Below are 11,958 nucleotides of genomic sequence, written 5' to 3'. Positions count from 1 at the left end.
TGGGGGTTGGGGTGTCCAGGGGGACCCAAGGGAAGGGACTAGGGGGATTAGGGATAGAGGAGGGTGGGGATACCAAGGTGCATTGTGGGAATGTGGGATTTAGAGAGCCCAGAGTGGATGGGTGGGGGTGGGTTGGATGACCCCACTGTGGCTGAAAAGGGGAACCCGGCAGGTTTGGGGGTAGCAGAGATTGGAGATGAGGAACCTCACACCTTGGGGATGGACTGGGGCTGTGGGGGGATGGGAAAGTGGGGCCCAGCAATGGAGAAATGGGCTGGAATCAATTAGGGGCAGGGCGCTGAGGACGGGGAGGGGCAGGAGGAACGGGGATGGGGTGCTGAGGACAGGGGAGGAGGAGGAGAAGGTCATCGGGGTGGGGTGAGAGGAGGAGGTCGGCGTCGGGCGCTGAGGACGGGAGGGAGGAGGTCAGGGGCAAAGGGAAAGGCCAGGCAGAGTGTACAGGATGGGGAGGGGACACTGGGGCTGAGGATCCCCACAGATGGTGGTGGGGCAAGCGAGAGGGTCACAACAGAAGGGGAGACACGGGGGGCAGGTTGGGGGCTTGAAGGGGCTGTCGGGGCCCTACAGAGGGGAGGAGGGGAGGAGTGCTGAGGATGGGGATGGGGAGGAGGAGGAAGGGGGCAGGGTGCTGAGGATGGGGAGGAGAAGGAGGGTGGGGTGCTGGGGAGGAGGGGGAGGGAGTGGGATGCTGAGGACAGGGATGGGGAGGAGGTGGGGGCGGGTGCTGAGGATGGGAAGGGGAGGAGGATGTCAGGGGTGGGGCAGGAGGAGGAGGTCGGGGCGCTGGGGGAGGAGGCGGGGGCAGGGTGCTGAGGACAGGGATGGGGAGGAGGCGGGGGTGGGGTGCTGAGGACGGGGAGGGGAGGAGGATGTCGGGGTGGGGCGGGAGGAGGAGGTCGGGGCGCTGAGGGGAGGAGGCGGGGGCAGGGTGCTGAGGACAGGGATGGGGAGGAGAAGGAGGGCAGGGGTGCTGGGGGAGGGGAGGAGGATGTCAGGGGTGGGGCAGGAGGAGGGTGGGGTGCTGGGGAGGGGAGGAGGGTGCTGAGGACAGGGATGGGGAGAGGAGGAGGAAGGGGGTGGGGTGCTGGGGGAGGGGAGGAGGATGTCGGGGTGGGGCAGGAGGAGGGTGGGGTGCTGGGGGAGGGGAGGAGGAGGGTGCTTAGGACAGGGATGGGGGAGGAGGAGGCGGGGGCAGGGTGCTGAGGACAGGGATGGGGAGGAGGAGGAAGGGGGTGGGGTGCTGGGGGAGGGGGAGGAGGATGTCAGGGGTGGGGCGGGAGGAGGGTGGGGTGCTGGGGAGGGAGAGGGAGGGTGCTGAGGACAGGGATGGGGAGGAGGAGGAAGGGGGTCGGGGTGCTGAGGACGGGGAGGGGGAGGAGGAGGGCGGGGGCGAAGGGAAAGGCCGGGCAGAGCGGACAGGGTGGGGAGGACGCCGGGGCGGGGCTGGCGGAGGGTCACAGCAGGGGACACTGCAGGGGCTGGTTGGGGGCTGAGGGGCCCCGCGCCCCAGGCTGCCGCCAGGGGGCTGCTCCCAGGCAGCTCAGCCCCCTCGCTGCTGCCCCAGGCCCAGCTGGGGTGAAGCCCTTTCACTCCGCGCTGCCTCTGCCCTGCGCCCCCCCCAGCCCGGATGCCACGGGCCGGGCTGCCCCGGGCAGGGGCTGGGCGGGCGTCTGGAACTGGGGTCTGAGCCACTCACCGCCCGCCCCAGCGCCCCTCGGACCGGCCCCGCCGCCGGCTGCCCCGAGCCACGGGATTCGAATCCCAGCGGCCGCAGCGCGCTGGGGCAGCGCAGCCTCGGGCGAGGGAACCGGGGCCTCCCCACGCGCCGAGTCTCTGTCCCGCGCTCTCCGCCAATCAGGGAGCGGGAGGGGCGCGAAGTGACGAGTTACGGCCCCGCCTCCAATAGAGGCCGCGTGTGAGAGAGAGAGAGAGAGAGAGAACTACGCTTCCCAGAGTGCACCGGGAGGGGGCGTTGCCTGAGCAACTGTCCGTCGCTTCCGCTCTGAGACGAGCCAGGAACTACAACTCCCAGCCTGCCCCGGGCGCCTCCGTCCTCTCCAGCCCAGGTGAGGGCGGGTCCCTGGGTCCACCTGACCCCTCCCCCCCCAACGCAACTCCTCATCCCGCCCCGCCCCCCAGGGACCCCAGTCCCCGCCCCCCTCCGGCGCCTGACGCGCCCTCGCGTTGCCCCGCGGTCGCGGCCCGGCCCTGCCCCGCCCCGCAGCCCCGCGCCCCAGCGCCCCCGCCTGCTTCTCCCCCGCCCTCCTCTCTCCCCACTCGGGGGCGGGGCGGGGAGCCATATGGAAATAGGGGTGGGCAGGACTCCTGGGTTCTCCCCCAGCTCTGGGAGGGGAGTGGGGCTGGGGGGGTAGAGTGGGGGAGGGGCTGGGGTGCCTGCTGCCCTCGCGGGGACCAGCCGAGCCCCTGCAGCTTGCCCCCAACCACGCGCTGGGTGTGCTGGTGCCTGGAGCCCCCCCAGTTCCAGCCCCTCTGCCCAGGCAGCTCCCCCAGCCTGACACACACACCCAGCCCCTGCACCCGCCCACCCCAGGGCTCCGCAGCCCAGAGGGGCGCCCCCCGCGGAGTGGGGAAACAGAACCCCCAGAAATTACCCAGGGACCCGCAAGCTCAGCCACCGCCCAGCCCTGCTCTGCATGTATTCGGAGTGAGTCAGTTTCCCTGTCCCAACATGTGTCCTGCCCTGTGTCTCTTCTCCTCCCCAGTTCCCTCCAAACCACCCCATTTCCCTGCACCCCGGGCTGGGTCTCTGCCAACCCCCCTTCTCCCCTCCTGCCCCCAATATCTCCCTGCCCCTACAGGTCTATGGGGGTGGATCCCTCCCTCCCCCCTTCTCCCCTCATTTCCTGCCTCAGGGGGTCTATGGAGATGGGTCTCTCCCCCCTCCATCCCCTCCCCTGCCCCCAATATCCCTCTGGGGCTCTGTGGGGCTGGGGCTCTCTCCCTGCCCCTGTGCTCCCTCCTGCACACGATGTCCTGGGAGTGACTCAGTTTCCTGGGCCAACATTTCACACACCCCACCCCACCCGACATGTCTCCCTCCACCCCACCCCATTTCTCCTGCACCCCAGGCTGGGTCTCTGCCAATCCCCCTTCTCCCCTCCTGACCCCAAGATCCCCTGCCCGTATGGGTCTATGGGGGTGGGTCTCTCCCTCCCCCCTTCTCCCCCCCACCCCGCATCCCATCCCCCCATAGCACCCAGCCCCAGGCTGTCTAAGGGGCTGGGTCTCTCCCTGAAGCCCCGCCCCCAGCGCGGGGCTCACAGACAATCCCCGCCCGGCGGCTGTGACGTGCGGTGACGTTCTCATTCCCCGCGGGCAACTCATTCACTGGAGACCAAAACGACAGAAGGTGTCACGTGTCCATGGGCGGGGCTATGCAGATGAGCAGTGTCTGGCGGCAGGACGGGGAGCAGCGAGAGGAACCGAAGGAGCCCGGCGGAGAGAATTCTCTGCGTGTGGACAGAATCCGGTGTGGGGAGTTCGTGCTGTGGGTGCCTGCACCGGAGTCACTTCGGGGCAGTGATTGCTACTGAGCTGCATATTGACCAAAGGCGTGTGAATGGGGTGTGGTGCCTGGCGGGGAGCAGCTCATGGTGAAAAGAAAGCAGCAGATCCTGGGTAGCAGTGGTTTGTGGGGATGTGGGTTTTTTTTTTTTTTGCAACCATGAGTGGGATTGTTGTGGGTGCAACTAGACCCCCCCTCTTTTCTGGTGGGGGCGGGGCTTCTACTGTCTGCCTGGGGGAGGGGGAGGTCCATGATGTCACAGCCCATGGTGGAGGGGAGGTTGAATCATGTTTCTGAAGTGGGAGAGCAACTTCCCCGGCTCCCACTCACTCTCCACTAGGGGGCTGGGCTGGGATCTCTAGGGAGGGGAGCACAAGAAAAAACAGTCTCCCCTATGGAACCCAGCAGTCCTGGCCCCCAGTCTCCCTGCTCTAGACCCTCTCCAACCCCAGAGCCAGGGATAGAACCCAGGGGTCCTGGTGCCCAGCTGCCTCCCTGCTCTGACCACTAGACCCCACTCCCCTCCCAGGGTGGTGCAGGGGTCACTGGGTCCTGTCCCAGCTCTGCTAAGGGCCTTGACTGATTTTCTCAAAGTGCTTCCTTCTGAATCCAGCACATCTGGCCCCCTTGCCCAGTTACTGCCCACCCCCGTGTGGGGGCACCAGCACTGTGCCGGGTCGTGATGGGAAATTGTCCAAGCTGGCCCAGGAGAGACGTGTGTGTCCCTTCTGCCCCCTGCTGGCGGGGCTGAGCCCTGCTCTCGTGTGTGTGTGTATGTGTGTGTGTGTGTGGTGGCTTTGCAGGATTTTGTATCCTGCAGCAAGTGACACACACACACATTGATGCACAAAGGGACTCACACAATCCCAAGAACACTCACTCACAACACACCCAGAGGGGCATGCTAGCCCAACCCCCAAAGAGAGAAACAATCACACCCCCAGCCACACTTACAATTACACACACACCAGAATATTCACAATTGTGCTCAGAGACACAACCGCACACAGTTCACTCCCACTGCTCCCAACACAAGGACCTCCTGCCCCACACAGCCTGTGCCGAGGCCTGTGGAACTCACTGCCACTGGACGGCTACCAATGAGAATGGACCTTCCCAGGAGACCAATAGACGTAGCCGTGGCGACAGAGGGGGCTGGCTCCCAGGGTCTGACCTGGGCTGAGACTGGTTCTGACCTAGAGGGGTCTATCCAGCTGGGGGCAGTGTGACCCACACACAAACCCACCAGAAGCGCCTTTCTTAGCGGGTCTCCCAGACCATCCCCCACCCTGCCCTGGGTTGGGTAACAAAGGGGCAGCACAGGACTCTGGGCCGTGTCACAACCCGGCCCCAGCCCCTCGCTCCCACACGCTGGTGAGTTGGGTAACTGCCGAGGGATTGCACAAGAGAGTCAGAGCCAGGGAAAGCAACAAAGAATCCTGTGGCACCTTATAGACAAACAGACGTTTTGCAGCATGAGCTTTCGTGGGTGAATACCCACTTCTTCGGATGCAAGTCAGGGAGAGAAACCAGGAGTCCTGGCTCTCCTCCCGACACACACTCTAACCACTGGACCCCACTCCCCTCCCAGGGCTGGAGATAGAACCCAGGAATTCCCACCAACCCCCCTCCCCCGTTCTGACCACTAGTCCCCACACTCCCCTTTTAGATTTTAGTCCCGCTGCCTCTTCTATCCACCCACCCCACCTGTCCATCCCTTTGCTGCAGGTTTCTGGGGTGTCACCCCTGCTCTGCACTCCCCTAGTGCAGCCCAAGGCCTTTCCTCCCCCCAGCCACACATCCTCTCCCCGCTCGTGCTGGATCGTCTGCTTGGCCCCCTGTCCCGTGTCGGGGTGCGCTGTGCGGTGTGGCTGGGGATTTTGCCCAGCACCAGGCAACATAGAACAGACTCGTCAGCACCATCCCAAGCAAGTTGCACTTGCCTCAGAAAGACAGTGTCCCCTGGTGGGTGTAAATCACTGACCTCTCTCCTCTCTGAGCACTGACTGCCCCTCTGTTTCCTTGCCTCTCAGTCTGTGCAGATGGAACCTTTCCCTCCAGTGCTGGAGGATTCGCCCTTCTCATCTACCCTTGTCCCAAGCAGCACAGTGGGTGGGAATCTTACATGTACCGAGGTGATTTAGGAACAGAAACCCCCCCAGACCTTCCATGCAATTGGCACTTGCCCCTCACTGAGCAGGATTGAAACTCCTGCAGGGAGACTGCTGGGCCACATCCCCTCCGGGCATGAGCAAAGCAGCAGGGTGAAAAAAAGAAGCTGGAAATGGTGGGGATTGAACCCAAGGCTACATACATGCAAAGCATGTGCACTACCACTGAGCTACATCCTTAAATGGGCTGCAGACTCTACTCAAAGCTGTCCTATTTCCAGAGCATCCAGTGGTCTAAGAGCAGCCTGGGGGACACATTCCCTGCTCTGAGGGCCAAACCTGCTGTCCTGGAGGCTGCTGGTTCTTAGGGTCACTTTTCAGCAGGGCCAGATTCGATGTGTGGGGCAGAGAGAGTGGGTGCCCTGGGCTCAGGGTGCAGAGATACACTCAGCCCTCTCCCCTGTATTGGGTGGGGGGTGCTGCCACCCCCTGCTGGAAGGTAATGGAAGGGGAGGGGCACTGTGAGTCACTCAACACCTGACCCTGGTGGCAGCAGTGCTGTGGGAAGCTCCAGGTGTTTCTAGGATCTGCTCTTTCCACCTGCCTGTGAAGTCCAGCTTTCCCCAGCACATTCACTGCGGTGCAATGGGGTCACTGTTTCCATGGCTGAACAGCAAAGAATCACTCCCAGTTTCCCTTCTATCTGCAGCAGGATTAGCCTGTGTCAGTGATTAATGAGGTAGATCTAGTTGTAGATTGTTATTCATTCCCCACCTTGACAATTCACACAGTCCCTTTCCTACTTAAATCCCCAGCACCTCGGTGATCCTGGTAGCAGGAGTTGGGGCCTGAGACTTTCAGGGTCCTTTTTCCCCTCCAACTGGAGTGAACTCAGCTTTTCCCCCATCCCAGACAATCCATGAAATAACAACAGGGGCATAAAGAAAGAGGGGAGGGAACATCTCACGGCCAGGGCTGGATGTGCCCAGGGCCCCTGGCTTGTCCATTGTTTCCATGGAATTTGGCCCCCAGCTTTGCACAAGGGACAGAGAAAGATCTTGCTGCTCCTGTGTCTGTGCAAAGAAAATTGTGCTTCCCTAGGAAAGAGAGGCGGGAAATGGCCCCATGGAGGGACAATAGCCTCAGGATTGAGACCTAAGGACTCAGGCTGAGAACTGATTTAACCCCACTCATCTGGGATTTAACAAATTCTCTTCCATGGAGACACTGGGAACTTGTGACATTGATCCAGACTCTGGGGGTTCGGGCTGCTTTAACTCTTGGCAAAAACATGAACTTGATTCCAAGAAGGGAGAGAGGAGAAGCCTGAAGCTGACTTTAGTCCCAGGCTGGGGTCTCCTGAATGGTGGGAAACATCCTTGGCTGCTACCCAGGGACAGCAGCTACTGGCGACATACCAGGGCTGGGATGAGAGGGGAATGTTACATGGACTTTATCATACAGGGCACATCCTGCTTCTCAGAGCCCACAGGCGAGAATCTAGAGAAGGGTGAGTCATTTCTCAACTGCATTCTCAGGAAAAGCTGGTAGCCGTCCTTGACCAGAGACCCAGGGGCGCAACCATGGCAGTTCTGTGGAGAGCTCTGGCTGCCAGGGGGTCCAGCTAGGAGAGGGAGTGCTGAAGGGTCTGCAGTTTTTGCAGTGGGGAGGAGGGCCAGACCAGTGGGGCTGTCTCAGGAGTCACAGATGGCTTTGCCAGTGGGGAGGCGCTAGGTCACTTGTTGATGGGGTGGGGAAGTAGGAACTACAGGATGTGAGGCTGGTTAAAATGAAACTGCACAAAAAACCCTCCCCCTTTGCTCCAGCTAAAGGCCCTACTTTGGCCTCTCCCCCTTTCATAAAAATCTCCATATCTACCCTGGCTCTCAGAAACCCCCTTTCTCCTATGGGTATTTTTATGATTTCTTCCTTTTTTCATGGTCTCGTACAAATACTTTTGCCATCAAAATGATCAAGTAAATTTAAAATGAGAAAAACAATCAAACAACACATCTGTCTCTCCTTCACCAGACATGGTCTGTGTCTGAATTTTTCTACAGAACAGTCTAGGCAGGCAGAGTCACCCCTACATTTACTTCACATCAGGCCCAGGACTTGCACCCAGCAGTTCTTGCTGCTGTGGGACAGAGCTGAGCTTCACTGGCAGCAGTGAGGGAGGACGGTTGGGACTGAGCTGTCGGGGGAATATTTTAATCCTTATCTAATTTTCAAAGGATTAAATCAATGCAGCTTCCACTTCTCCGTCTCTCCCAAGGAAATGATGTTTCTGTGCAAAGTACCCAAACCTTTTAACAATAAGAAGTGAAATGAAATGGCCACATGATGGCAACAGAACCTAAGAAACGTGTTAGTCTCTATGGTGCCACACGTACTCCTGTTCTTTTTGAGGATACAGACTAACACGGCTGCTCCTCTGAAACCGAAGAGATGAGAAGCCATGTTCTTGTTCAATGAGCATTGAAGCTGAAAAGGGAGATGTTTCCTCTTTGATTCCTAAGCCCCCAACTCTAATCCACTAAACACCCCTTTCCTCCCACAGCCAGGACTAAAACCCAGGAGTCATAACTAGTGGCCCCCCTTAACCTTCTCTCTGTGAGGAAGAAGAAGCTCTGAGACCCCTGTGCTGTCCTCTTGCCATCCTGCCTGAGCTGCACTTGAAACCCAATGGGGTTTCCTTGGGCAGTTCTGAATCTTGCTCCCAGGAAGGGTGTAATTTTAGGAGTAGGTTCCAAATAGTGCAATTAACCAGCCAGAAGGGGCAGCAGGTATCGGTGTAGGAGCTATTGAAATAATCACAGCAAAGTAGTTCAGGGAAACTGTTATTAATGAAGTGTGAGTGAAAGGTGAGAAGCTGATGGTGTCAGTGTCACACTAGAGGGTGCTGAGATGGTTTTAAATTTGTCATCCAACCCCAGCCACCACCTAGCACATGTTTTAACCTCTTCCTCTCTTACCGTTGCTCCTTATCAGGGAAGGGGAGAGAGCAAAGGAGCAATAGAAACAGAGACCTAGTGACCGGAGCAAACATTTCTTTGCTCCTTGCTTGGCTCTGTCAGTTATTCAGGTACAAACTCACCCCCCACCCACTGTCTGAGCTGGGCTCAGTGGGCAGGAAGAGCTCAGCTGTCAGTGGGACTTGGGGAGCTCGGGACATTACTGGGAGCTGCTTGAACGTTTAGGTGAAAACCACCTAAACACGGACACAAGGTCTAGGCTGCAGTAACTCATCTTGCATCTGCGGCTGTTGAAGCTACAAGGCAGAGGACTAAGTACAACATTTAAACTGACGTTTGACCTCAGAGAATAAAAAAAATGTGTCTGTGAAAAGAGGGGAGTCGAGTTCAATCCCTTGTCACCATCAATGTGCAAACCAGGAACCTGTTGCTTTGCATTCCTGATGTGTCGCCATCATGTGGCTATTCTCATAGACTCATAGACTTTAAGGTCAGAAGGGACCATTATGATCATCTAGTCTGACCTCCTGCACAACGCAGGCCACAGAATCTCACCCACCCACTTCTATAACAAACCCCTAACCTATGTCTGAGTAACCTATTCTGTTCAGTCCCTTTAATTAAAAAATTGTGTTTTTTTCATATAAACTATATTTTCCTTGTAGACACATAGGGACAGATTAATCTACAAAGGGAAGGTGATTCCAAGGCAGTTCTGGAGGAGAAGGGAACGTTTTCAGCATCACTAAATTATTTCATTGTGCCTCACAGAGAGAGAAAGAGAGAAAATAAACCTATTAATTTGAGCTACCGACACAGTTCACAGCATGAAATACACAATTTTGTGTTCGATGAGTTGTGTTCATTTACATAATATGAAAAATATGTTTTGGGCAATGCATGAAAACCTCACTGCATTGAACAACCCACTTGATCTAGTCAATGTACTACAGAATATTTAAAGATGTTAAGAAAGATGTGCTTATAAATTAACGTGTTGTGCCATTTACACATGCACAAGACACAGAAGAAACTGAATTATTTGAGCTACTAAAATTTCCACTTTCTCACAGTATTTTAGTTCTCAAGGTTGTTTTAATTCGCTTATTTTTTTTGGAACTAGAAATGGAGAAAGAGTACACTGAAGTCAGTGGAATTACCGCAGTGAGGATTAGTCTCATTATTTGTCACTAACAACAGCCTTTATTAACAGAGAGTTAACTTTGACTGTGACTATCTCTTACCTTCCAGAACATCGAGTTCAGTAAAACTCAAACTCTGGAAAAACAGGGAATACAGAGTGAGGGTACATGCCCAGATAACTCTGCCCTCTAGAAGAGAATCCCTGATAGCATATGAGAACAAGGAAAGGTTTGGGGACAAATTACAGCTACTTCCCAAGAGTTTGTTTCTCCTGCAATTAATTGATCCTGGCCCCATCAGTTGATCCTGGCCTGGTGTCTGGCCGCAAAACTTACTATTTTTATCCCACCATATAAAGATGAAACTGCTTTACAAAAGCTCCTTTATTCTAGGTGATACAAACAGGTCACTTCTCCAGCTATTTCAAGGAGATGGAATTTTCCTGACCCACAGGGAACTTAAACTATCGTGCTCAAGATCACACATTCCTTAGGAGAAAACGAAGGGAGAAAAAACAAACCAAACCCACCAAACCGTTGCTGTTTCTACCCAAATGATCAATGAGACCAGAAAGTGAGACTGTGCAATTAACTGTCTGGGACTACACTGACTCTGCAGTTACTTGGATGCAGACACACCCAGCTCTACGGTTGGTTACGTACAGAGACTCTGCTGCTGCTCATGAACTAGCAGCACATGACCTCTGAACAGCTGCTATTTGAATGCATCTGAAAGTCACACGGAACAACGATCTGTGTTAAAGGAAGGCTGCCATTTACTAGAGCCCCAGTTGATGCCGTGTGCACAAACAGAGGATTGAATGTGTAACAGGGAGTTTGTAAATCTCGGTTATTTTAGTTTTGTAACAGGCTCCTGTCCACCCCCAGTAGAGTTTTCAGTCCCAATGGCAACTTACTTACCAAATGTAATACAGACTAGTCCATGCCTCCCATGTGGATGTGGTTCTTGTTCTTCTGCACATTGTAGCTCATGGAGGCCAAGGACCCGCAAATGTGTCTTCATATGTCTTTGTTTCATTGATGAAAACAAACCAAGACACTTAGAGGATTGAAAGTGATTTCTGCTGGGGGACGTTTGCTAGGTGTTTATGCATTTGCACAGGAATACAGTAAGTGTGTCCATTCATTTCAGGAATCCCTATATAGTAGAGCTCCTGAGCATACTAGAAATGGAATTATTTTTATTGAGGAAACAAGCTTGTAAGGGAGCACTTGGCTTTGAACTAAGGCCCACTTGATCTGGAGTCAAACACCCTACCACTGAGCTATACCCCCATGACATTTGCATAGGCAAGTCCGTGATCTTAAGGATTTTGAAGTATGGGCTCTGCCTCAGGCTACGTCTTCACTACCCGCCGTATCGGCGGGTAGCGATCGATTTTTCAGGGATTGATATATCACGTCTCATCTAGACGCAATATATCGATCCCTGAACGCGCTTCTATCGATTCCGGAACTCCACCACCGCGAACGGCGGTGGCGGAGTCGACATGGAGAGCCCCGGACATCAATCCCGCGCCGTGAGGACGGGTAAGTGATCGATATAAGATACTTCGACTTCAGCTACGTTATTCACGTAGCTGAAGTTGCGTATCTTATATCGATTTTCCCCCCTAGTGTAGACCAGCCCTCAGAGAGCTCCTTTTCTATTCCCAGACCACAGGGGTTTAAAAAATGGGGCTTGATTAAACTTTATATACACATGTAGACACCACAGCTTGCACACCCACCAACATAACTTTCCCCCACTGACATAGCTACCACCTCTCGGGGCGATGGGTTAACTGCACGGACGGGACAGCTCTCTCCCCTCCGCTTAGAGCAGCTTCATTATTTATGAATAGGTGGGAAATAACCTCCTGAATGGACAGGAACCAATGTATCAAATATTGCTGTGTCTGCATTCAATATGGGTAACTGGTCATATTGGGCTGGATTAGTAGGAGCGTTGCCAGCAGATCGAGGGAAGTGATTATTCCCCTCTAGTCAGCACTGCTGAGGCCACATCTGGAGCATTGCGTCCAGTTCCCCACATACACACACACACACTACAGAAACAAATTGGAGAGAGTCTAGGGGGCAGGGGACTTACAGGGAGAGGCTGAAGGCAGGGCCGCGAAGAGGGAGGAGGGGGGGTCAATTTGCCCCAGGCCCTGCAGGGC

General features: G+C 55.7%; 1 non-coding gene across 1 annotated transcript; it reads right to left on the bottom strand.

Moving 5' to 3' along the window:
- Positions 1–10,999: 10,999 nt before the first annotated feature.
- Positions 11,000–11,071, bottom strand: TRNAW-CCA. Its single transcript has one exon. It is a non-coding gene; the product is annotated as a tRNA-Trp (tRNA).
- Between the last annotated feature and the right edge of the window lie 887 nt (positions 11,072–11,958).

This window comes from Mauremys reevesii, linkage group 12 (genome assembly GCF_016161935.1).
Source record: "Mauremys reevesii isolate NIE-2019 linkage group 12, ASM1616193v1, whole genome shotgun sequence".
NCBI classification, from domain to species: Eukaryota; Metazoa; Chordata; order Testudines; family Geoemydidae; genus Mauremys; species Mauremys reevesii.
This window is presented reverse-complemented; position numbering and strand designations above follow the sequence as displayed.